General features: G+C 35.8%; 1 non-coding gene across 1 annotated transcript; it reads right to left on the bottom strand.

The window, feature by feature from the left end:
• Nucleotides 1-3,990: 3,990 nt before the first annotated feature.
• Nucleotides 3,991-4,063, bottom strand: Trnar-acg (transfer RNA arginine (anticodon ACG)). Its single transcript has one exon. It is a non-coding gene; the product is annotated as a tRNA-Arg (tRNA).
• Between the last annotated feature and the right edge of the window lie 23,540 nt (nucleotides 4,064-27,603).

The following is a 27,603-nucleotide window of genomic DNA, read 5'->3' as shown; positions in this document are numbered from 1 at the left end:
CTTCTTTTCCGCATGACGAAGGACTTTAAGGACATCTACTGCCTGAAGAGTCTTTACTGCAGTCTGGTTCGATCGATCCTCGAATATGCTTCTGCGGTTTGGTTCCCATATTATCAAAACGGTTCTGATCGCATCTAAGCCATCCAACGACGTTTTTTGAGGTATGCCTTTTCGACACTTAAACTGGCAAGACCCTTTTCGACTTCCCAGCTACGAAAGCCGCTGCCGCCTGATCGACATGGACACGCTGCAAGCCCGCAGGACCGCCACTCGTGCGTCTTCGTCGCTGATCTGCTTTCATCAAGAATCGACTCTCCCGCACTTTTGGAAGTTCTTCCACTTAGCGTCCGACCTCGTGATTTGAGGAATCGGGAACTCTGCAATAATTGGCGTCATCAAGACTTTTAACCGCTTCTCAGAGCATTTTGATTTTGACGTTTCGAATGTTTTATTCCGAAGAAGAATTTTTAGTGTTCTAAGTTCAGTGTACATTTGTAGTTGTAGTTAGTCTCTTAATTTTTAATTATCATGTGGATCAATATATGATCTGTTGATTTAAAAATTATAATAAATATAATAAACAGTGAGACATGAGAAGTTATGAGCGTAGATAAGTAAAATGTGAGAAGTGATAAGTGAGAAAAGAAATGTGAGGATTGAAAAGTGAGGAGTGACACGTGACAAGTGACAAGTGACAAGTAACAAGTGACAAGTAAGAAGAGATATGTGAGAAGTTAGAAGCGAGAAGGGAGAACGGAGAAGTGAGAACTTAGGAGTGAGAAGTGAGAAATAAGTAATATGTGAGCCGTAAATGTTAATTAATCATAATTGAGACGTAAGAAGTCACACGAGACGTGAGACGTGAAACGTGAGATGTAAGATGTGAGAAGGGAGACGGAGACGTGAGATGTTAGGCGTGAGACATGCTACGTGAGACGAAAGACGTGAAATGTAAGATGGTAGAAGTGAGACGTGACGAGTAAGGAGTGAACTGTGAGACGTAGAAAAATGTGTGATAGATTGGTTCGTTCAAAAAATAAATTTCATGATCAAGAATAGACATTAGGGAAGCAGCGAATAGGGTCATATCAAATTTCGATAACCGACCATATTCATTTTGTCAGAGGGATGACATCCCAATCATCTGCCATTGAATTTGACAACTATTAAAATTACAAGCTGGGTTGCCAGGGGCCCAGATTTGTCTGTAAAACACAGATTTTTGACCTTTCGTCCAGATATCGGTCAGACACAGATTGTGCACAGGAGTGCCTAGATTTTAAAGACTTTCAAATTGAGTAATGAAATCTATATTCATAAATCTGATATGATCCGTAAGTGCCAGATTATTTTGAAAATCTTGCTTGTATGCATTGGTATTACACTAAGCATGCATTAAAACTTAATTTTTTAATTAGATCAGCATGAACATGGTTGTAAACAGTGTTTCTATATTGTTCTAAACTCAAAAATAACCCGAATACAAAACCAGACCAACATTACTTAAAGTTACCTCCCTGAGCTCACATATTAAAATTTTTGGTTTGGTGCCAAATTTGTAATCTTCGTTGTGTACAGACATACACAGACTTTTTTCGAAATTGCGCTGATTACGAGTCCTCGATTTTAGAAGCCCCAAACAAACATGACGTTTGAACGTCAATAACCCGAAATTATTATCAAAGTACCGATGACTGAACACTTAAACAACAAGAGTTTTATTTCCCAATTTGTTTAAATTTGGACGTTTTTAACACTGCAAATGAAAACACCATAAATTTCCCTCCCGATAGAAGAATATAGAACAAAATAAAAAGGTTCTTGATCGCAAGAAGAACATGATTGCAATTTCCTGAATTTAGAAGATTGTCGCAAAAAAGCTCACCTGTTAAAAATTTAAGCAGCTCAATCGAACTTGATTCAGGGGTGTCCCAGAGCGCTCAAAGTTTCGATTTTTTTACCATCAAGAGAGAACTAAAAGAAATTGGAAAATTGAAATTTCAATAAAAATGTATGAAATATCGAAATCGGATGTTACCTAGCTTACCATTTTTATTAAAATTTCAAATCTAATGTTACATTTAAAAAAAATAATTGCCCAATAAATAAATCAAGTCCCAGAAAGTCGATTTTTTGCCAAGAAGTTTTTTTTTTCAGACAACCAACACCTGAAATCTTGATGTTGGATGACTTTGTTGGTCATTTAGCATTAAAATGAAACATTCAATTGTCCTGTTTTTGATATTCAATTGAGCTGGAAATTTGCATTGGGAAGTTTTGTGTGCCAATCTACAAAATGGAAATGGTCGGTATCCAAAGCCCATCATGAAATTATTCCCATTTTTCAAAAAGTTTTCGAAGGCCAAACTGAGGTAGGCTTATAAGTGAAGTCTATATCCATCATGATTATCTGCATGAAAATGACCTACTCCAAGTTAAATACGCTTAAGACCTACAAATTCAGTTTTTCACTTAGAGTGATTCATAAACAAGGACGAAACCCTTGGGTGATTTTTGTTGCGTAGTTTATTTCATTCGTTATTCTTTTTGCAAATCATTTTATATGTACATACATACATTATCAAACAAAGTTTAATCAGTAAATTTGTTTCATACCGCTTTGAAGGGTGATACGGTCAAAATTTGGTCAAGGGAAAATGCGTGTAAATCGGCGGAATCGTTTATTTAAAAAATCAAATTAAATATCTTTTTCAAGTTTAATTAGTATAAAATTCATGAAAAAAATTCAGTTGGGCTTCCGCATTTCCAAACCCTTATTGCCGGGCCTTACGCTTAACCCCTGCCATCAGATTTTGTACAGCCACCTTGTCCACCTTCTTCGCCGCAGAAAGCCAGTTTGCCCTGAACTGCTGCTCGTCCTTAACAGTTTTTTAGGTCTTCTTTAGGTTCCGCTTGACAATAGCCCAGTATTTCTCAATTGGGCGGAGCTCTGGCGTGTTGGGAGGGTTCTTGTCTTTGGAAACCACCTGCACGTTGTTGGCGGCGTACCACTCCATGGCCTTTTTACCGTAATGGCAAGATGCCAAATCCGGCCAAAACAGTACGGAGCAACCGTGTTTCTTCAGGAAAGGCAGCAGACGTTTATTCAAACACTCTTTCACGTAAATTACTTGGTTGGCAGTCCCGGAAGCTATGAAAAAGCTGCTTTTCAAGGCACAGGCACAGATGGCTTGCCAAACCAGATATTTTTTCGCGAACATTGACAGTTTCATGTGCTTGAAAATATCTGCTACCTTTCCCCTTCCTTTTGCCGTATAAAACTCCTGTCCCGGAAGCTGCTTGTAGTCGGCTTTGACGTAGGTTTCGTCGTCCATCACCACGCAGTCAAACTTCGTCAGCATCGTCGTGTACAGCCTTCGGGATCGCGCTTTGGCCGTCGTATTTTGTTTATCATCGCGATTTGGAATCACTACCTTCTTGTAAGTCGATAGTCCGGCTCGTTTTTTGGCTCGATGCACGGTTGTGGACGATACACCCAGCCTATTTGCGGTTAGGGTTTCGCTTGAAACTACCGGCAACTCTCTTTGTCGTCTCAGTGCCTTCCGGTTTTCGATATCCCCCCGATCCAGGCTCTTGGATGTCGACAAACGTTCCCCAAACACTTTAATTTCATTTGTAACGGTTGATTTGGCAACTTTTAGCGATTTTGCCAGCTTTGCTTGCGAGAAGCTCGGATTTTCGTGATGCGCGAGCAAAATTTTGATACGCTGCTCTTCTTCCTTGGACGGCATTTTGACAACTGAACTGTGAATTCCAAAATCAAAATAGGAGCAACATTCTACACACTAAAACCTTCAAAATGAGGGATGATCAGGTTTTATAAATGCAAAATTGAAAGAAATACGTCAAGTTAATATTGACCAAATTTTGACCCTATCACCCATTAGCAGGCAGCGTTGCGGAAAAACTTACACAGTTTTTATTCCGAAATCGCAGGAACTAGGGAAAAGTCATGCACAAAAAGGTATTCGATCCTGCCAGGAGTCGAACCTGGAATCTTCTGATCCGTAGTCAGACGCGTTATCCATTGCGCCACAGGACCCGCCTTATCAATGCAATAAGCACACAGCAACTGATTATTCTTTCTTTCTTTTCCCTTATCTCGGCCAATGAGCAGCATTCATCACGGTAGAACCAATAATGCCCTATGAAAGTCCCATTAATCGGTTTGCTGTTTTTCCCAAGGATGTTTTTCCCCCAGATAGATAGGTTTGCGCTGCGTTGCGTGCCGTTGCCATAGATCATTCTGAATCGTTTTGCGTTTACACATATCGAATCGCTCTTCCCGCAGCAGATTCTGCTCAGAATGAAGCGCGATAGAAGTAGACAGAGAGAGACAGTAGCAAATTATTATCGCAAACGCAACCATCTCGTGTGCTCTACAACGTTGTTGATTTTTTTTTCCTTTCGAACTACAATGGTGAAAAATTTTCCCCCATTTCTAGAGAGAGAGACAGAAAAAATAGCTTAGCGAGATTTTCGGGCCCAGGAAAAAACAACATTCAACTCAACATCATAATTTTCTTTTGTTATTTCCAACAGGCACCAAAACATAACCGTCAAGCCAAACACCGTTCTATGAAACATGGCCGGAACATCCCGGATCCCGGATCCCAGTCTTTGGCCGCCACCAAAAGAGGCTTTTGCCTTTTCAGCTAAAAGCCTAAAAATACACGCTCAATGGAGTAGGCCTCGCTGCAAAGTCTGGCTGCGAAGAACCGAAAGCTGAAGAGAAGAGATATATTTCTGGTGATAATAAATAACGATTATAAATTATGTTTTGCTGCTGGTTTTGCCTTTCTCTACTTTCCTATGCTTTTTTTTCGTTACTATCCAGAACAATAAGATTACCTACATAAAACATAGATCCTAACCGTTAAGAACTTTTTCCATCATATGGGCTGGTGTTGATGATTGCTTCAATTTATTGGAAAATATTTTCCCAACGAATGAGCATATTTCTTAATTCGTATGCGATCAGAAATGTTTTACATTTGGAAGTAAAGGTGACTTGGCAAAATTGTATGAAACCTAGTTTTTTTTATGTACACGAATGTGCATTTTTGTCGTTTTTGTCATTTTTGTCATTTTTGTCATTTTTGTCATTTTTGTCATTTTTGTCATTTTTGTCATTTTTGTCATTTTTGTCATTTTTGTCATTTTTGTCATTTTTGTCATTTTTGTCATTTTTGTCATTTTTGTCATTTTTGTCATTTTTGTCATTTTTGTCATTTTTGTCATTTTTGTCATTTTTGTCATTTTTGTCATTTTTGTCATTTTTGTCATTTTTGTCATTTTTGTCATTTTTGTCATTTTTGTCATTTTTGTCATTTTTGTCATTTTTGTCATTTTTGTCATTTTTGTCATTTTTGTCATTTTTGTCATTTTTGTCATTTTTGTCATTTTTGTCATTTTTGTCATTTTTGTCATTTTTGTCATTTTTGTCATTTTTGTCATTTTTGTCATTTTTGTCATTTTTGTCATTTTTGTCATTTTTGTCATTTTTGTCATTTTTGTCATTTTTGTCATTTTTGTCATTTTTGTCATTTTTGTCATTTTTGTCATTTTTGTCATTTTTGTCATTTTTGTCATTTTTGTCATTTTTGTCATTTTTGTCATTTTTGTCATTTTTGTCATTTTTGTCATTTTTGTCATTTTTGTCATTTTTGTCATTTTTGTCATTTTTGTCATTTTTGTCATTTTTGTCATTTTTGTCATTTTTGTCATTTTTGTCATTTTTGTCATTTTTGTCATTTTTGTCATTTTTGTCATTTTTGTCATTTTTGTCATTTTTGTCATTTTTGTCATTTTTGTCATTTTTGTCATTTTTGTCATTTTTGTCATTTTTGTCATTTTTGTCATTTTTGTCATTTTTGTCATTTTTGTCATTTTTGTCATTTTTGTCATTTTTGTCATTTTTGTCATTTTTGTCATTTTTGTCATTTTTGTCATTTTTGTCATTTTTGTCATTTTTGTCATTTTTGTCATTTTTGTCATTTTTGTCATTTTTGTCATTTTTGTCATTTTTGTCATTTTTGTCATTTTTGTCATTTTTGTCATTTTTGTCATTTTTGTCATTTTTGTCATTTTTGTCATTTTTGTCATTTTTGTCATTTTTGTCATTTTTGTCATTTTTGTCATTTTTGTCATTTTTGTCATTTTTGTCATTTTTGTCATTTTTGTCATTTTTGTCATTTTTGTCATTTTTGTCATTTTTGTCATTTTTGTCATTTTTGTCATTTTTGTCATTTTTGTCATTTTTGTCATTTTTGTCATTTTTGTCATTTTTGTCATTTTTGTCATTTTTGTCATTTTTGTCATTTTTGTCATTTTTGTCATTTTTGTCATTTTTGTCATTTTTGCCATTTTGTCATTTTAGTCATTTTTGTCATTTTTGTCATTTTTGTCATTTTTGTCATTTTTGTCATTTTTGTCATTTTTGTCATTTTTGTCATTTTTGTCATTTTTGTCATTTTTGTCATTTTTGTCATTTTTGTCATTTTTGTCATTTTTGTCATTTTTGTCATTTTTGTCATTTTTGTCATTTTTGTCATTTTTGTCATTTTTGTCATTTTTGTCATTTTTGTCATTTTTGTCATTTTTGTCATTTTTGTCATTTTTGTCATTTTTGTCATTTTTGTCATTTTTGTCATTTTTGTCATTTTTGTCATTTTTGTCATTTTTGTCATTTTTGTCATTTTTGTCATTTTTGTCATTTTTGTCATTTTTGTCATTTTTGTCATTTTTGTCATTTTTGTCATTTTTGTCATTTTTGTCATTTTTGTCATTTTTGTCATTTTTGTCATTTTTGTCATTTTTGTCATTTTTGTCATTTTTGTCATTTTTGTCATTTTTGTCATTTTTGTCATTTTTGTCATTTTTGTCATTTTTGTCATTTTTGTCATTTTTGTCATTTTTGTCATTTTTGTCATTTTTGTCATTTTTGTCATTTTTGTCATTTTTGTCATTTTTGTCATTTTTGTCATTTTTGTCATTTTTGTCATTTTTGTCATTTTTGTCATTTTTGTCATTTTTGTCATTTTTGTCATTTTTGTCATTTTTGTCATTTTTGTCATTTTTGTCATTTTTGTCATTTTTGTCATTTTTGTCATTTTTGTCATTTTTGTCATTTTTGTCATTTTTGTCATTTTTGTCATTTTTGTCATTTTTGTCATTTTTGTCATTTTTGTCATTTTTGTCATTTTTGTCATTTTTGTCATTTTTGTCATTTTTGTCATTTTTGTCATTTTTGTCATTTTTGTCATTTTTGTCATTTTTGTCATTTTTGTCATTTTTGTCATTTTTGTCATTTTTGTCATTTTTGTCATTTTTGTCATTTTTGTCATTTTTGTCATTTTTGTCATTTTTGTCATTTTTGTCATTTTTGTCATTTTTGTCATTTTTGTCATTTTTGTCATTTTTGTCATTTTTGTCATTTTTGTCATTTTTGTCATTTTTGTCATTTTTGTCATTTTTGTCATTTTTGTCATTTTTGTCATTTTTGTCATTTTTGTCATTTTTGTCATTTTTGTCATTTTTGTCATTTTTGTCATTTTTGTCATTTTTGTCATTTTTGTCATTTTTGTCATTTTTGTCATTTTTGTCATTTTTGTCATTTTTGTCATTTTTGTCATTTTTGTCATTTTTGTCATTTTTGTCATTTTTGTCATTTTTGTCATTTTTGTCATTTTTGTCATTTTTGTCATTTTTGTCATTTTTGTCATTTTTGTCATTTTTGTCATTTTTGTCATTTTTGTCATTTTTGTCATTTTTGTCATTTTTGTCATTTTTGTCATTTTTGTCATTTTTGTCATTTTTGTCATTTTTGTCATTTTTGTCATTTTTGTCATTTTTGTCATTTTTGTCATTTTTGTCATTTTTGTCATTTTTGTCATTTTTGTCATTTTTGTCATTTTTGTCATTTTTGTCATTTTTGTCATTTTTGTCATTTTTGTCATTTTTGTCATTTTTGTCATTTTTGTCATTTTTGTCATTTTTGTCATTTTTGTCATTTTTGTCATTTTTGTCATTTTTGTCATTTTTGTCATTTTTGTCATTTTTGTCATTTTTGTCATTTTTGTCATTTTTGTCATTTTTGTCATTTTTGTCATTTTTGTCATTTTTGTCATTTTTGTCATTTTTGTCATTTTTGTCATTTTTGTCATTTTTGTCATTTTTGTCATTTTTGTCATTTTTGTCATTTTTGTCATTTTTGTCATTTTTGTCATTTTTGTCATTTTTGTCATTTTTGTCATTTTTGTCATTTTTGTCATTTTTGTCATTTTTGTCATTTTTGTCATTTTTGTCATTTTTGTCATTTTTGTCATTTTTGTCATTTTTGTCATTTTTGTCATTTTTGTCATTTTTGTCATTTTTGTCATTTTTGTCATTTTTGTCATTTTTGTCATTTTTGTCATTTTTGTCATTTTTGTCATTTTTGTCATTTTTGTCATTTTTGTCATTTTTGTCATTTTTGTCATTTTTGTCATTTTTGTCATTTTTGTCATTTTTGTCATTTTTGTCATTTTTGTCATTTTTGTCATTTTTGTCATTTTTGTCATTTTTGTCATTTTTGTCATTTTTGTCATTTTTGTCATTTTTGTCATTTTTGTCATTTTTGTCATTTTTGTCATTTTTGTCATTTTTGTCATTTTTGTCATTTTTGTCATTTTTGTCATTTTTGTCATTTTTGTCATTTTTGTCATTTTTGTCATTTTTGTCATTTTTGTCATTTTTGTCATTTTTGTCATTTTTGTCATTTTTGTCATTTTTGTCATTTTTGTCATTTTTGTCATTTTTGTCATTTTTGTCATTTTTGTCATTTTTGTCATTTTTGTCATTTTTGTCATTTTTGTCATTTTTGTCATTTTTGTCATTTTTGTCATTTTTGTCATTTTTGTCATTTTTGTCATTTTTGTCATTTTTGTCATTTTTGTCATTTTTGTCATTTTTGTCATTTTTGTCATTTTTGTCATTTTTGTCATTTTTGTCATTTTTGTCATTTTTGTCATTTTTGTCATTTTTGTCATTTTTGTCATTTTTGTCATTTTTGTCATTTTTGTCATTTTTGTCATTTTTGTCATTTTTGTCATTTTTGTCATTTTTGTCATTTTTGTCATTTTTGTCATTTTTGTCATTTTTGTCATTTTTGTCATTTTTGTCATTTTTGTCATTTTTGTCATTTTTGTCATTTTTGTCATTTTTGTCATTTTTGTCATTTTTGTCATTTTTGTCATTTTTGTCATTTTTGTCATTTTTGTCATTTTTGTCATTTTTGTCATTTTTGTCATTTTTGTCATTTTTGTCATTTTTGTCATTTTTGTCATTTTTGTCATTTTTGTCATTTTTGTCATTTTTGTCATTTTTGTCATTTTTGTCATTTTTGTCATTTTTGTCATTTTTGTCATTTTTGTCATTTTTGTCATTTTTGTCATTTTTGTCATTTTTGTCATTTTTGTCATTTTTGTCATTTTTGTCATTTTTGTCATTTTTGTCATTTTTGGCAGAAAATTTTCAGCTTTGTTTAAAATATTTCTGATTTTTTTTTTCAAACATACTCACTATTAGAATGTTTATTCTGATTCAAATTAAAGTCTTCGGATCTTAATGAGGAATTCTTTTAATAGTAATTTGTTTAAAAAACTTTATGCAGCCCTGCCAATAAAAAAGTTAAATAAACTCTTAGAAACTTGAAATTCGATCTGAAGAATTCCAAAAGAAAAACATCACATTATTCATGCGACTGAACATTTCTTTCAAAAATAAACTAAAGACCCATTCATCTCAATTATTGTCACATCAGCGGAATTGCCAAAGTCCATTGTTGAAGCTTCGACAGACAACGGCAGCAACAACAACAACCACTAAGCCGAAAGGAAGTAACGGTGGCTTGGCGCGTTTCAATCAAAGTCCCACTTGTCAAATCGCATTTCTATTCAACTGTCGCTGCTTCTCACTAATAATAATTTCCGATCGGATTTCCCTAAAAATAGAACATCAGCAGGCCGGGAAAAATCATTCTTGCTCCTCTCGATTTTTCTATCCCCCCACGCTCTCCTTCGTCATTGTTTGATATGGTGATCCCGAAATGTGTACGACCCCCGCAAATTTCCCGAACTGCGTTACGGGGGAGGAAGCAAAAAAAAAGTAAACAAAAACTTCCCAACAAAGCACAACACCGGAGGACTTTTGGCTGTTACGGGAGTCACTTTTTTCCTCCTACTATTAGATGTCAGCCATCAGCAATCAGGACCTCTCTCTCTCTCTCTATCTCTTGGAAAGGAAGCTGCGGTACGCAAATTCGAAACATTGGCATCGGAGATCCTGTCTTGAATGAAATTCGGCAGTCGGATGACAGCGAATTTGTTGTTGTTGGTTTGAAGAGTCGGATGGATCGGAATGAAATGGTAACTGTTTCGAGGGAGGGAATGGGAAATTTCTTCCAGAAGAACTGTCATGCTGTTTTCAGAATCAATTCTTCACACTTGAAGACATCCGTTGTATTGAAGAAGTGTCGAACCGAGTCCGGACGTGACACTTCGCTAAGATTCCGTCCCTCTCCCCAACTCTCCGTTCCCGGTAGGTAAACCTACTGCTCATAAATTTATGGTTTGTGCTCTCGAGGGGAAACTTTTGTTGCGTAAAGAAATTTGCAAATCCTTCGCTAGTTGTTCTCTAGTTTCGCATTTGCATTGGAACTGTGTGGTCATGTCGTTCATCATAACTTCCAGAAAATATGAAAAGAAAAGCAACGTTTTCAATACGCTCACTATAAACAAATAAACTCTATTTCTTGAGAAGATCTAGATACAGAAATAATACTTAGCTCAAATAAAATAATATTTCTGATTCCAAATTGTTCATGTTTGAAGAAAACACAAATTTTTTATCAAAGACTAGCTGACTAGCTGAATTAATGAAATAAAAAAACCTAAACCCGGAAGTTTTGCGTTCTATTATTCTTATATCAGACCAAGAGGTAATGGGCTGAGCATAGCGAACAAATGTCGTGATTTGGTTTTTTTTTCTTGTAGTGAACAAGTTTGCATGCTGTTGGAAGATTTGTTGATTAATCTCTGCTTGTGTTGAAAACGCAAATGGCCAACATGAATTTCCCGTTGGAAAAGTTGAACAAATTCAACTACGAGGTTTGGAAGTTCCGCGAAGAACTTTCGATGATTAATAAAAGGCTGAATAGTGTAGTGTTTGAGGAAAGGCCGAAACAGTCGACAGTTGAGTGGTTTTCTCAAGATGGAAAGGCTAGAGCATTGATTGGATTATCTATCGAGGATAATCCAACATGCTATGTTCTGCACCACATCTGCTCGTGGTATGTAGTTGGCGTTGCAGCATCAACATGCTCGTTCGAGCCTTGGAACAAAGATCCATATTCTCCGTAAGCTCCTGCGGATTCATCTGCCGGAACCAGAAAACATGGGTGATGCCTTGCAATACTGGGTGGTTGCTATTATTTTGTCCAGTTTGGATGAATCATATGATGGCCTAGTAGGCTTTGGAAAGTCGTCCGGAAGAAGATTTGAGTTTGGAGTTTATCAAATACAAATTAATGGATGAATGGCGAAAACGCGTCGAGAAATCCAGCAGTGCGTTGGATGGTGAAAGATCGTTTAGAATTGGAACTTGTGGATACAGTAACAAAGAAAGTTATAGATTGAAAAAGAAAGAAATAGTGTGTCATAAATGTGGACAAATTGGGCATATTCGGCGATATTGTCTTCAGTTGGAACCTACCTAGCTACCTAAGGGTCCGGCGGCAATTGACCGACGCATAGGGCTGAGATAAAATATCTTCACTACTGGCGATCCGGAGCCAGCGTCTTCACTTGCTGCCAGCCAAGGTTCTCGTCAACTGTGCGGATTTCAGCAGCTAGACTTCGCCGCCACGAGCTTTTGGCCCTGCCTCTTCTTCGATGCCCATCTGGATTCCAGTCAAGCGCCTCTCTGCAAATCTCGTTTTCATCTCTTCGCAGCGTGTGCCCAATCCATCTCCACTTACGTTCCCGAATCTCGATGTCCAGCGCCTTTTGATGACACCGGCGATGAAGTTCCACGTTTGAGATCCAATTGCCAGGCCACCAAGCGCGGATGATGTTCCGCAGGCAGTGATTCACAAAAACTTGCTGTTTTCGTGTCGTCACCGCATATGTGCACCAAGTTATACATCTTTACAACAATACGGAATTGACGTTTGAGTTGAAGATTCGGATCTTAATTCGTAAAGATATCTGGGGTGAGCGCCAGATGTTTCGGAGCATCGCAAACGCAAATCGGGCTTTTCTGATCCAGGATTCGATGTCCTTCTTGGTACCACCATCAGGCGTAATCTGGCTATCAAGATACTGGAAGCACTCCACTGTCTCAACCTGTTGTCCAGCTACCACGAATTTGGAACGATTTTCTGTATTGATTTCCATCGACTTGGTCTTTCCGACACTGATTTTGAGACCTGCTGCCTCGGAGCTTTCGGTGAGGTCGTCGAGTTTGCTCTGCATGTCTTGTTGTGTTTGGGCAAGCAAAACAATCGTCTGCCAGGTCAAGGTCGTTCAGTTACTCCATTGTTGAAGGATTCCACGGCAATCATCGATTTGGTCAACAGTCAATCAATCCAGTCAAGATCTCATCCATTGCGATGAGAAAAAGCAGCGGTGACAAAATACATTCTTGTCTCACTCCAGCAGTTACCGGGATTGGTTCGAACAAGACACCGTCGTGCAAGACCTTGCACGAAAATGCCTCGTACTGTGCTTCGATGACATGGACTAGTTTCTCTGGGACCCCTCGTCGTCTTCGAGCAGCCCAGATATTTTTGTGGTTCAGTCGGTCAAATGCTTTTTCGAAATCAACGAACACCAGCAGAAAAGAGTCCTGAAATTCGTTGATTTGTTCCAGTATTATTCGTAGCGTTGTGATGTGGTCCACACATGATAGTCCGGATCGGAAGCCAGCTTGTTGCCGTCGGAGTGTAGCGTCGATTTTCTCCTGGATCCTGTTCAGGATCACTTTGCAGAGTACTTTGAGGGTTGTACAGATCAACGTTATGCCTCGCCAGTTACCGCACTCTGTCAGGTCTCCTTTCTTCGGGACTTTATCAGGGATACTCTGCATCCAGTCGGCCGGGAATGTTGCAGTATCCCAGATGTCAGCGAAAAGACGGTGCAACATTTGTGCTGACAAGGCAGGGTCGGCTTTCAGCATTTCAGCAGGAATGCAATCGATCCCAGGTGCTTTGTTGGATTTCGTGTTTTTGATTGCCGCTTCTATTTCAGCCAGCGAGGGCGCTTCCGAGCTGACCCAATTAATGCGACTTACTGTTGGCGCCTCGAGCTGCGGGTTCTGTTGGATATCTCTCTTTGTGACTCGGAAAAGTTGTTTAAAATGCTCTGTCCAACGCTTGAGCTGACCTGTTCGATCTGTCAGCAGCTACCTGCTCGGTCTTTCAGCGGCATTCTTGCATTACACCAGGCCCACCAATGGTTGCTAAACCTCGAATCGAGTACATTCAGCAACATATTTATCAACCCATCATCGCACCAACAGTTGCTAACTTGATTCGAGAAATAGCATTCGAGCAGTAGGTTGTTACAGGATGCGTGTATGTAGCAACCCGGTAGCAACGCAGCCGGTAGTCACTATCAGAAAATAAACAAACACAAATACCAACCTGGATCGCAACATTGGGTGCGAAAATAAGTAAGTAGATAAAAACGCAACCATTCAAAACATCTATAATACCGACCGAAATAGCAACATGCGGTGGGCTTGGTCTTAGTCCTTGCACCACTAAGACCAAGCCCACTGGACGTTGCTATTTCGGTCGGTATTTTAGATGGTTTGATTGGTTGCCTTTTTATCTACTTACTGATTTTCGCACCCATTGTTGCCATTCAGGTTGGTGTTTGTGTTTGTTTATTTTCTGATGGCGACGACCGGCTACGTTGCTACCGGGTTGCTACATAAACGCATCCTGTAACAACCTACTGCTCGAATGCTATTTTTCGAATCAAGTTAGCGACTGTTGGTGCGATGATGGGTTGATAGATATGTTGCTGAATGTGCTCGATTCGTGGTTTAGCAACCATTGGGTGGGCTTGGTCTAAGGCGGCGAGAAATATCATATAGTAGGGGAAAGGTTTCCTAAATGGGCCTATCGGGTTAAATAACCCTACGGCCGTTTGACGAAATGGCTAGCAAGACAACATATCTAATCAATATATTTTGAAGGTGATACGCTTTGAACATAAGGCAAGGAAAAATTTTATGAATAAACCAACTCAAACAAATTTAAAAATTCATACAAGGTTTTGATACCTTTTGATGTAATATTTTGACTTTTGAAAATCATACGTAAAGAAGCTCAAAACAAAAAGTTGGGTGGTTTTTGTTTCTTATTCAAATGAACCTTATAAGTAAAACAAATTTAAGTTTTTTTGATGGTTTCATAATGAAGGGGAAAGTAGAATAAGAGAGTGTTTTTGTATGCCCCCATCATGTTTGTAAAATGCCGCTACCCTTAAATAACAGGTTAAATAGAATAAATATATGATTTTAATCATTAAAACTTCAAATCTAAGCTCTAATTAAGATCCTAAGAGCAAGTCGAAGATCTCAAAACAGATTTGATAAAATTTATCTTAGGAATGAAATTCCTCCATATGATGGCAACCCTAAATTTTGTTTATTCCATAAAATTATAAAAGACATAGATTTTTATAAAACTTCAGCTTTGTCGTGTAAAAATTATCAGTTTCTAGCATTCCCAATAAAATTATACGGAAGTAGTGCCAAAAAACAAAATTTTTTCCTAAAAAAAAAATAGGCGCGTTTAGCCCTCACTGTTTGAGGTTCGGCAATTTTGACAACAGTTTTTAAAAAATCAATTTCTCAAAAACGGAAGCAGATTTCAACAAAAAAATTACTCCAATGTATAGAAAACAGATGTCTGCTCATGTGTATGTAGTTTTTGTAAACATATTCGATGTAATATTTGATTAAATCAGTATTCCGCTTAATAGGCGCATATAGCCCGCTCCTCCCCTAATCGGATATTTCCAATTGCGGCGGCTCTTTCTCTCTGTTCGGCTAGGGAGTTTGTCCAGGCTCTCTTGTCTCGTCTACAAGCTCGTTTAACTGCCTTTTCCAGCTCCGCATATCGTAAGCGGACGGCTGCTTTGGCGGACCCGGTACATGCCTGCTCAATTCCGACTTTCGCCTTTCTCCGATCATCGATCATCCTCCAGGTTTCATCCAGGTTTCATTCACTTCGTCTTCCACAAACTTTACCGAGAGTACCATGGCTCGTCGTGATAAAGGCATTCTTGATTCCACACCACTGTTCTTCGACTGTTCCGTCTGTCGGCAGCTCCGAGGCTCGGGATTCTAGCTGTTCAACGTATGCCCTTTTCACCTCTGGATTCTCCAACCGGCGGACGTCGTATCGACACCCGACTTTCTCCTCGCGCCGTTGGACACGCGCAACTCTCAGTCGTATCTCGCCAAGGACGAGGTGAAGGTCAGATGCAATGTCTGCGCTTCGTTTGTTGCGGACATCAAGAAGGCTCCTTCTCCATTTTCGACTGATGCAGATGTGGTCAATTTGATTTTCTGTTCGGCCGTCTCGGGATACCCAAGTGATCTTATGTGCTGGTCGATGGGGGAAGAGCGATCCTCCGATCATCATGTTGTTGTTGCCACAAAATTCTACAAACAGCTCTCCGTTTTCGCTCATCTGTCCTAAACCATGGCGCCCCATGACGCGCTCAAAGTCCTGATTATAGGAGCCAATCTTTGCGTTGAAGTCGCCTAAGTGGATTTGAATGTCACCGTTTGGAATTCTCTCAACCACGATGTTCAATTGACTGTAAAACTGCTCTTTGTCCTGCAAATCGGCAACGTCAGTTGGCGCATAACACTGGACCATTGTAAGGTTTCTAACCCGTGTTCTGAATCTGACTACGATTATTCGTTCGTTTATCGGTTCCCATCTTATGAGGGCCGCATGGGCCTGCGGGTTTAATAGGAAACCAACTCCTCGTTCCCGAGTAGCGTGTTCTCCTCGTATGCCAGAGTAAAGCAGTACTTGTCCGGGCTGTGTCTTGTGTTCTCCATTGTTAGCCAACGGACTTCGCTCAGTCCCAATATCTCTAGCTTGAGGCGGCTAGCTTCTCTAGCAAGTTGAGCCAGCTTTCCTGGCTGGGCAAGGGTCAAAACATTCCAAGTTCCAATTCTAGTCCGTGTTTTCATGCTAAAAGTCGTTGCCAAAGTTCCAATTCGGTTATTTCTTCTCTCAGTTTCCGTAACAATACAAGATATCAGGAGCAGTAGGTTGTTAGCCTAAAGTCCCAATCCCGCGATGGGGCTGCCATCTTGGACTTAGCTGGCGGGAGCCGCATTTCATAGATTCAGCCGCTCGCTGCGAGACAGACCCTGTTTGAGCCGCCCCTGACCTGGAGAACAGACGCCTGCGGCCACTTTCTCAATCTGCATGCAGTCTGCAAAGCATTCACCGGGGTTGGGTACCCGATCTCCGCTTAGGTTACTCGCATTCCAGCCGGTACCACGGGGAGGTAGAGATAGGAGTTGGGAATAAAAGGTGATATGAATTGTTAACATACATTGAAATTTCAGTATTGTTGTATCGATTATGTTTGATTAAAAATTATTCCTTCAACGTGTAATTATCAGTAGAAAATTAATAAAATCTTAAAAATGTTTCAATTAACGTTAAAGTAACCATTTCAAGGAGAAACTACCAATAAAAAGAGGATACAATTATTTTTATCAGCTTTTCCCTGTTAAAATTCAGTCTGTATACTTTTCCGAAACCTCATACCCGAAGAATGCTGGAGAAAGGCCTCATATGCAGAACCATATCACTTGAGCCGGGTGTAACAGAAAAAAAAATCGACGCTAAAACCCCGAGTGCTGATGGAAAAGGAACAAACAAATCATTCCAAATGCCGCATGTAGGCTGTCATTTCTCATTCCGGAATGATGTAAGAGGCCCCAGCTTTTCCATCAACAGCTCAACAGCAGCACCAGCACAAGTAAGAGCCAGAGCCAGAATTTGCGAATGGCAGCAAAGTTATGGGGATTTTTTTTTTTCATTCTGGCTGCCGCCTCGTTTTCCTTGCTAAGAGCCAGCCAATCTTAATTCCGCCGGATCTTGTCTCGGAGTTTTTTTTCTCTCTGTGTATTTCACTTTTCCTAACCAATCCGGCATTGGATTTTCCATCCGTTCGCAAAGAGGCGCGCTTTCCGGTGCAGGAAACGTCTTACCCAAAGTGAAATTCAGTTTGCGCGAAATGAATTGGTTATGTGCCGACGAAAAATTCGAAACCAAGAAGTGGCTTGTTGTATGCTGCTAGTTTAGTTCGAGTTCGAGGTGCTAGCTCAATGGTTTGGAAGTAGGATGGGATAAAATCTGGGAAAAGTTAAAAGATTGGAAATTCATTTCCGATCCGACAGAATATTCAGCAGATCTGGGGGCTGGGCCTCGAACTTGGTCTCGTCTCGTCGCAGCCTATAAGAGGACTACTTACTGGATTTGCATGAAGGATTTTTTTGCGGTCGCAGTTTTTTTTTCTTCCCTCCCGAAGCAGGAAATGATTTATTGGACCGAATAGCAGAGTACAAGGGAACCTTTTCAAGCGAAAGTGATTCTAGAATTGTAATAATAAATCTTTCATGTAGATTAATTGAGACGTTCTTGAGTGATTTTGTGATGGTGTAGCATTTTGGCAAACGCGAACGAACGGAAGGATGTCTTAAAGATTTGCATGTTTCTAGTTAAGGTTGCAATTGAATGTATGACATTTGTAACCCAGGAACGAAAAAATTAATCCTTCGACCATCGATATCTTTAAATACAGGATAGAGAGATTCTTATCTGAGAAAAGGACTTAAAAAATTTCAGTTTGAATAACAAAATTTTTTTCATGATTTTCCAACTTTTTTCAACTATATAATTCTTATATATGGGGAAATGTTTTAAGTTACGGTTAATTTATTTTCAAATTCACTTATGTACTTCACCAGTAAAAACTTCACAATTGCACACACTCTGTTCGAAATATCTTGCAGTTTTATAATTTTGTTTAAAATTCCGTCCTAATTTTACAGTACTTCAAAGACTGCACTATTTTTTGATACAGTTCTATAAAAAGTTGAAAAAAATTGATGTAGACTAATTAGGAATAATATAACTTGTGACTTAGGTGCCGGTTGTCTCGTACATATTTCTTTTTTTTTTGCTATTCTTAAAATTGTTTTTTAATTAAGAACTGTATCGAAAAGTTATTAGTAACTTTTAAAACTAGTTTACTCAAAAATTGATGAACTTTTTTCTGTATGCATGCATGCAAAATGCTAAAAAAGTGTTGTGCAATAAATTTGTCAAGATCTAAGCCAGACCAATAGAAATTCGCCGCAGCATTTTTGCAGCATTTTTCACATTTCGGCATAACACTGAGCACTTTTTGAAAAGAGTTATATCGTTTAAGATGAAAAACGCGAGCCGGAGCCAAACAAGATCAATAAAACTATTTTTTATTGATAAGGTATGCTCAGTTTAGTAAAATTTGTAAACCTGTTCAATGCAAAACTCTTTTAAAGATTAAAAAAAAGTTTAAAAAATGGTCATTCTAATGAAACAAAATATGTTACCTGCTCACTGGTCGGTGATTTAATCAGACCAACTTGACGTTTCAGCTCTTTTTTTTATATGTTTTTTGTTTCCCAACCCTGGCAGCATCTTGACAGCTTTAATCATCTTCGCTATAGTTCGTATTGATCTTGAAACAAGAAAGAAAATTGTGCACACTTGGTGCACTGAAAAGTGTGTGACCTAAAACCAAATCGAAAAACGGTTCAAAGCACACCACACAAGCGTGAAAAATGTCATCGACAGACAAATATGGCAACAAGTTATCCTTGAAGGATCTGCCTAGATTCGGAAGAAAACCTGATTCCAGTCAACCCCAGTAGTATGCTATACAGCAAAAAAAAATGTAACGATGGACGATGTAATTTTAGCAGATGTTAGTCATATGATGTGATAATTTGAATTTATGTTGTTATATACACTTAATTGTCTTGTTATTACATCTAAACGATGCACACATTTTAAACATGTCTGTTAGTGTAATATCACATCATCGTATGTAATAACATCGAAGCAACTCATATCTGTCAACAGAAAAAATTTCATATAAAAAACGTTGGAGGGGATTTTGAGGCTCTGAGGCAACCGATTAAGTGGTAAAGTATATTAAATTGTTCATTTTTTGTAAGCAAATCCGTTGATATGAGCTAAAATTCATATTCTTTTGTTTTTAGGAAATTTTGTCTTAAGAAATAATGTACCAGGAGTGTGAGAAGAAATAAATAAATGGATGGAGGGTAAGTGTTTAGATTATTTTTTTTTCTTCTGCTTTCGTGTGCTAAAATTATATTGAAACCATTTATAGGCTCAAACTACAACCCGTTTCCCCTTCATGTCCTGCATTGCCTTTTTGCGGCATTAAATCAAGATCCAGCGATGAGAAAGCTTAGTCGAGTTTACGGGATGCTGATAGTTTTGACGAAAAACTACATTGCTTGAAATCTGATCTGAAAAAAACAAATCTAACATTCGATTGGCTTGTTACATATCGAATAGACCAAATGTAGAAATCCTCTGAATGATTCGATATTAGTCGCGATTGTGAACGCTGGATTTTAATTCAATGTATTCAGTTGAAAATCCAAAATTCTTATTATTGTTTATATCTAGGCCACGGTTATTGAAGCAATCGCAGCTAAGTAGTTCGTTTAATAAGTGTTTTGCTTAAATAAATTGGAATCTTAATTAGTTATGATTGTATTTTAATTTAATATTTACTCCTCTGAAAATGCCCCAGTTAATGTTGATTACAAAATCTTTCAGAGTACCATTTATGACCAAACTGACCTATTGTGATATTTAAACACTAAGCCGTTTTTGACTCCCTTAATTTGATCATTCGAAAGCAAAGACTTCGACAGACCTCCAATAATTGTGAACCTGCACGAAAATAATACCTATCTTCCCTTGTATCGTATCTCATTTTTTACATCGTTTTTATGCTCAACGTTTCTTTGTTTGTCTACTACGATACATTTTTTAGTGTAATTTTTTTACATATTAACGGTGTAATTTTTTAAATCAAATCGATGTAATATAAGGTAGCATTTGCGACTCAAGTTATGTGCACGTTTTTGATGTAATATAGCAACACTTTTTTTGCTGTGTAAAGTAGTCACTCATATCAAATTTATTAACGCGCGATGTGGCTAAAAAGTTCAAAACATGCACTGGGAAAAGAATCACGGCTGAAGTTTTTTTTCACATAGAATCTGGTTGCATTTTTCATTTACTGCAGCGCCCCTAGTTGTCACATCGCGAATAAATTGGCAGTATTTTGATCCGGATGTTTGTTTACTTAGTGGTGAAAATTTCATCAAGATTGAAGCAGTCAGTCAAAAGTTATCGACTATGGAACGCGAAAGGTGAGAGAAAAATCTGCACACTCACGTAGAGAAACCGACGTGGTCAGGGGTAAAGATCACGATATTCTTGGAATATCCAAAATCGATTGTAAATTCGGTGCTGCAACGTTACCGGGAGACCCTTACGGTGGATCGAGCAAAACAAACCAGGCGTAAAAGTGGAACATATGACCGGAACAAAACCTGGTTGCCAAAACCAGGGCAAGGAAGCTGTACGAGAAAGTGTTGACCAAGAACAACGGATGTATTTTGATGGACGAAGAAACTTACGTCAAAATGGATTTTGGACAAATCTCCGGTAACAAACTTTACCTTGCGAAGCGTAAAGGGAATGTTGCGGTAGATTCAAGTTTGTTTTCGCAGATAAATTTGCTCGTAAGTTGATGATTTGGCAAGGGATCTGTAGTTGTGGGAAAAAGACTAAGATTTTCATCACTGGGTACACAATGAATGGAAATGTTTACAAAGAAGAATGTCTCCAGAAGAGGGTTTTGTCATTCATTCGGTCCCACAAAGGTCCGGTGAAGTTCTGGCCGGACCTGGAAAGCTGCCACTACAGCCGGAATGTCGTTAAGTGGTATAAGGAGTACAAGATCGATTTTGTTGAAAAAAGTATCAATCCACCAAACTGTCCGGATTTTCGTCCCATCGAGAAATATTGGGCAATAGTTAAGAACAAACTGAAGAAATGTGGCAGAACCATGAAAAAACCCGCTCAAATGGAAAGGTGGTGGAACAAGATGGCGAATGAGGTTACCAGCAGTACTGTACAGAAAATGATGGGTGGTATCACAAAAAAAGTTCTAAAATTCATTCGAAAAGCTGACGAATGTTTTTTATGTATTTTTTCCTTAAAGTGCAATAAAAACCCTACAAAATGACATTTTTACTTTTGTTGAATGTTATTTCTTTGCGGAGAAATGATCCGATCAGATTCTATGTGAAACAGACTTTAGGAACTCCTTGAAGACGTGCAAGAAGCGGAAGGTACCTAAGAAATCAGTAGAGCAACAATTACGTCAAACAGGATTCAGGAATGCTTCCCGGGCCTCAATTCTACACGAAATGGACGGACGAGGTGGTGTATGATGCCGACTGCACGATTCCGATGGAAAAATTTGTGCAGAAGTTTCTAGTATGGCAAGCTATTTGAACCTGTCGAGAAAAACCTCAACCCACCGAATTTTCCAGATCTCCAACCGATTGAACGATACTGAGCGATTATGAAGAGGATCTTTAGAAAGGAAGGGACAGTTTCTTAAAGCATGAAAGAATTCGAGAAAAATTGGAAACCAGCATCCAGGAAATGCACAAAAGCTACTGTGCAGAACCTGTTGGATGGCGTTTCATCAAAAGTGCGATCAAGAACATCAGAACATAATTTTTTAACTTATGTTAAACGTGATATTGTTTCTAACCATATTAAGCTTCAATAAACCGAATAGAAAAAAATAAAATAAAAAAATTTATTTAATTTTTATTTACGGAAAGATGTTGATGAAGAGTTTTCGATACAGTCCCTAATTTTGACCATTCTCTAGGTTCACTAGTTGTGATTAAAACTTTTCTTCTGAGGGCTGCTAGCTGTACATGAAAAAGGTAAAATATGCCAAATTAGCTATTGGGGTAATTTATTCCACCTCGAGCAGAACTGATCGAAATCGAGCAGAACTGATTATGATAACTGGTTTATCACTTGTTTATACTTAGCACTAAATATGAGAACGTAAAGACTTCTCTTCCGATTAAAAGGCGATTAAGATCAGTGGTGTCAACCTTCCAGATTTTATTTTGATCTTCCAGACTTTTTGGGCTTCCATCAGATATTTTTTTCAGATTTCCAGACTTCCAGACTTTTGAAATTTCTAACAGACTTTTGAGTTTGGACATGAATAGTTAAAAAATAAATAAAAATTCAAAATTTTCGCGGTGTTATGTCCGGAAATATTTAGTTTTAAGAATAAAAAGTGTTTAAAAGCTATTTATGGGAAGATATTTGCGAAACAGGGAGTTCAACATAGCACGTATAACCCAACAGGCACTGATATTGGCAGCATTATATGAATATTATAGGATTTAAGTATTGCGCAGTATACTATCTGCCCTGATATCTGGCGACCGAAAAAAAAGGTCACCACCTACAAAGTTCACTATCCAGACTTTTCCACACATGTTTTCAGAATCTTCCAGACTTTTTTGAAAAAAAAAACAGTTGGCATCTCTGATAAAGATAACTCGCTCGAAATTTTTTTCTCTTAGTCAGTTTTGGTTCCCAGAATATTCTTTGACAAAACTGGAATCGAGCAAGATTCTGACTCTCCGCGCCCTTTGCTTCATGCAAAATGTAGCATTTTTTTTGTAGGCTGTTTGCGAGAACTTATTCTTAACGTAAAGAGAGAAAATAAATTTTAATCGGAATGCGCAACCTGGGTTGCCAACATTTTTTTTTTTATAAAATCAAGGAGCTTGAAAATAAAAATCAGGGAAAATTAGGCTAACACAAAATGATAGAGCTGAGTGTCTTTTTTGGTCACCGTTTTTAAATGCTAATCGAAATCGAAACTATTATGTTTTGCCGATTTAAAATTTGTTAGAATACACGTAAACGTCGAATGATTGAAAACTTTGTTCAAGAACTGACGTAAACATTATTATTGGAATTTAAGATTATTTCGAGACAGTTTTTATTTGGAGCATCACATGATTAAATAGCAAATCACTCAAGATTGAACTGACGACGTGACTACCTATCAAACGGCGTAAAACTCAGTAAAAGTTGCTCACTAGTCCCTTCCATTTTTTTTTACCAAAATCTGATAATATTTTTGCCAATATTCTGCAACTTATGAATAAAGAACTACTAGGTACATAAAAATTGAAAGCTTAGCTAACTGCGTGCATCCATTATTTTCAATGAAGATTCCTCCGGGATATTTACCGTATTGATAATAACATGTGCTTGGTCTTGGATATCCAACTACAAGACAGATCTCACTTACCAATTCATCACACTGCACTTTAAATTTCATTTCATATCAAAATTGAAATTTTAAACAATTTATTATTTTGTCACGGGCTGAAATTTTTGCTAACACGGTCCCAATTCAACGCTTACTTATCCAATCCGATATGCAGTTTAATCAACCTTTTGTATTGAAACTCAAATCTCAACGATCATAACACCCTACCACCTCTTTAGAATAGGGTTATATTAAGAATTGTAACAAAACAAGTACAGAATTTGAAACTAATAGTTTTCACTTCAAAATTTTTTCATCAAATGCTAATTTAACACTTCAACAAGTTGATAGCCATGTGACAGGCATTTCCTACTCACAATTGTCAACAGAATTAATTTTCTTCAAGAAACAAATTTCAGTCTCAATTTTATGTTGTGTTTCTCCTTCTTCTAAATGTTCAACACCACATTAAAAAGGCTTTTGATAAATTACACATGGCCACACCATTCACATTTTTCCGAGGTGCAGACAATTTAATAGCTAATTTTGATGGGGCTTCCAAACCCCTGAATCCAAATATGCATTTTTTTTTTAAATATTTTTTGTTAAACGGTAAACACCTTTAAAAAATATATATGCACTCTTTCGACTAATTTGAAAAAAAAAATACATATTGAAATAAAGATTTTAAATCAATTTTCAGTTTACCCAAAGACCGCAAGTTATTTTGACGAAAAATGCTTCAAAGAAGTTTGGTCTTTTGGTTTACTTTCTAGCATACCCTAAAAAACGGGAATTTCGACAAAATTATAAAGCTTCAAACAAATTTGAATTATATACTTTTCAAATCAAAATCCAAATCTTTTGCCGGTTTTAACAAATTTGTTACAGGAAACATAAACTTTTTTTACTTCTTTTATTAATAACAGAAATGCTTGTAATAATATCATTAGTAATTTCAAAAAGAAATAATTCTTTTTCAGATCAGCAGTTTTCTGAAACTAGATATCTGTAGGGAAAATATTATTCTTTGAGTGAACTAAGGAAAGTAAGCAAATTCAGAACCAGTTTGTTTCTTTCATGTTGGTTGGTTAGTTCTTCAGATTATCTGTGGTTGATTTCACTTAAATTTGATTCGACTTTACCCTTATAAACTGCATATCACAAAAACAAGAGGCGATAGAACAAAATTTGACAAAACATCAAAATTGCCGAAATCACAGCATAGTTTATGATATCACAGAATCTTGAGCAAATTTTCATCACAGAGTCTGTGTCACAGAACACAGAATTTTGGAAATATTAAGAGATTTCACAAATTTTAAATTTGGTAAGCGTATTTCCAAAATTATAAATGTTATGTCAACAAACATTTATGATTTCTTACTTTGTTTTGGAAAAACATGCTAAGATTGGTAATGTCAACTGACTTTACTCAAGTGAAATATAAAAAAAAACTTATTTAATAATAACTTTTTTTAAAATTCATGCTGTTATCATCACAGAAAACCATCACAGAATTTTTTGCTAAAATCACAGAAAGACAGATTTTTTTTGCGCAAAAAAAAAGAATTTTTTTTCGGCAACTTTGCAAAATATTAGGGTTCAGGAAGTCAAAATCTGATTTGTCTTTTTTTTTTATGTTTCGTCTTTTCCAGATATAAATATTTCAATTGACGGCAACAAAATATTCAGGACTTATAATTTTAAACTTTAAATCCGGAGCCTTAAAATTTCTAAACGTTTCACTCATTTCAATTTCAAGTGACTTTTCAAACTTTTCATGAATAAATTTAAAAAGAAAATAACGATGGATTAAAAAAGATGATTAAAATATTTTTTTTAATCAATCGTAGTTTTTTTTTTTAAACTGATCTATAAATAAATTGAAAAAATAATTCAAACTAGTAAATTTAATACAAAATTAATCGCGTAATGTTACCTTAATAACCAGGGATGATAACTGTCCGAATGTCATTCGACATTTTTCTGAAGCCTAGAGCGACATTCATCAGTACGAAAACGACTGTCGCAGTCATGTCCTTTTTGGATTTTGTGAATGTCATCGCTAAGAAATTGCTTCGAAAAAATGTCAAATAACATTTGGGACGAATGTCACAGTTTGCATCGAGACGGTCATAGTCATGGGAAAAAATGTTACGATAAGCTGATGAATGTCGGTAGTTGCTTCGATGACATTCATAATGGGAAATGTTATGGCGACATTTAACATTTTGAATGTCACAGAATGTAATCGTAACATTAATCAGAATCAAAATGAAATGTTATTAAAATGACAGTCGCGACAGTCAAAACGGTTCCTTGCTGACTTTGCCGTGTGGACTGGCCAATCTGGCCGGCTCCGGAATCCGAAAAGTAAAAATGATCAGATTTTAACTTGCTACACATCATTAGAAAGCTCTTGGCCTGTACATGATGGGAATTGATAGGAAAAGTGGTTCGGGGCCATCTGGTCTTGGCCACGGCCAATCTGGCCGGTTCCGAAACCCGGAAAATCAAAATGATCAGATTTTAACTTGCGACACATCATTGGAAAGCTCTTGGCCTGCATATGATAAGAAATGATAGGAAAAGTGGTTCGGGGCCATCTGGTCCTGGCCACGGCCAATCTGGCCGGTTCCGGAATCCGAAAAGTAAAAATGATCAAATTTTAACTTGCTACACATCATTAGAAAGCTCTTGGCCTGTACATGGTGGGAATTGATAGGAAAAGTGGTTCGGGGCCATCTGGTCCTGGCCACGGCCAATCTGGCCGGTTCCGAAATCCGGAAAATCAAAATGATCAGATTTAAACTTGCGACACATCATTGGAAAGCTCTTCGCTTGCATATGATGGGAATTGATAGGAAAAGTGGTTCGGGACCATCTGGTCCTGGCCACGACCAATCTGGCCGGTTCCGAAATCCGGAAAATCATAATGATCAGATTTAAACTTGCGACACATCATTGGAAAGCTCTTGGCCTGCATATGATAAGAAATGATAGGAAAAGTGGTTCGGGCTATTCAAAAATGTCATTCCGACAGTCAGAGGACCAACAGAATCTCCGACTGTCGCAAGTCAAAAATGTTATCGAGTTGAATAATTCGATGACATTTTTCTGAGCGACTGTCATTGCAAAATCGAATGACATTTTCTCCAGTGGTTTAACATTTTTTGGGATGACCGTCAATGTCATTGCGACATTTTCGAATGTCATTGGAAAATGTTATGCGACTGTCACGATCGCGACTGTCTTTTGGATGACATTCTCATCCCTGTTAATAACTATTAGCTGTGTGCTTACAAAATTTACAACAAAGCTTTATATCCATATTTTTTTCATCAGTTTTTTATTGATCATTCTGAATCAAAGCAATTGAAAGATTCCTTTTAATTCAACCACGGTATTCAACCAAGTAGGCTCATACCACAACAAAGTGAATATGGCATCCAAGCCGTTCGAGCCAAACGTGTTTTTATACCGTGGTTGAATTAAAAGGAATCTTTCGATTGCTTTGATTCAGTTGAATCATTCAACCAAGTAGGCTCATACCACAACAGATTGATCATTCAATAAATCTAATTTTCCAATCTGTACCTAGTCAGTCAAATCTTCCAGAGAAGAATTGACTTGTTGTAAAATTATGATTTTGAACTTATAGAATTATTTTTTGAGGCCTTTTTATTTTGATTTTCGAAGCTTGAAATTCTGATGTAATTCTAAATATAAATTCGTAATCGTTTTCTGGTGTTTTGGAAATTTTGATTAAAAAGTACGAACAAGTAAATAATGAATATTATTACGATGAAATTATTTTTTGACAGAAATAGCAACAGAAATTGACATAGAACTTGGTTCGACATATAAAAGATGTCCTTTTAGCTTCCAGTACCTTAGTTTTATATTTATTCAAATATTTCGAATCTGCCAGAAGCATTACCCATTTTGAACAAATTTTTTGTTCTAGAAAAAAAACTGTATCGTTAATTTCCTTCCCTTAAATTTGTTTCTTAAAAGACATGTTCTCTTGATTTATTTTTCGCAACATTCCGTTAAATTGATGTCGCAAATCTTC

The sequence above is a fragment of the Uranotaenia lowii genome, chromosome 2 (assembly GCF_029784155.1).
Source record: "Uranotaenia lowii strain MFRU-FL chromosome 2, ASM2978415v1, whole genome shotgun sequence".
NCBI classification, from domain to species: domain Eukaryota; kingdom Metazoa; phylum Arthropoda; class Insecta; order Diptera; family Culicidae; genus Uranotaenia; species Uranotaenia lowii.
This window is presented reverse-complemented; position numbering and strand designations above follow the sequence as displayed.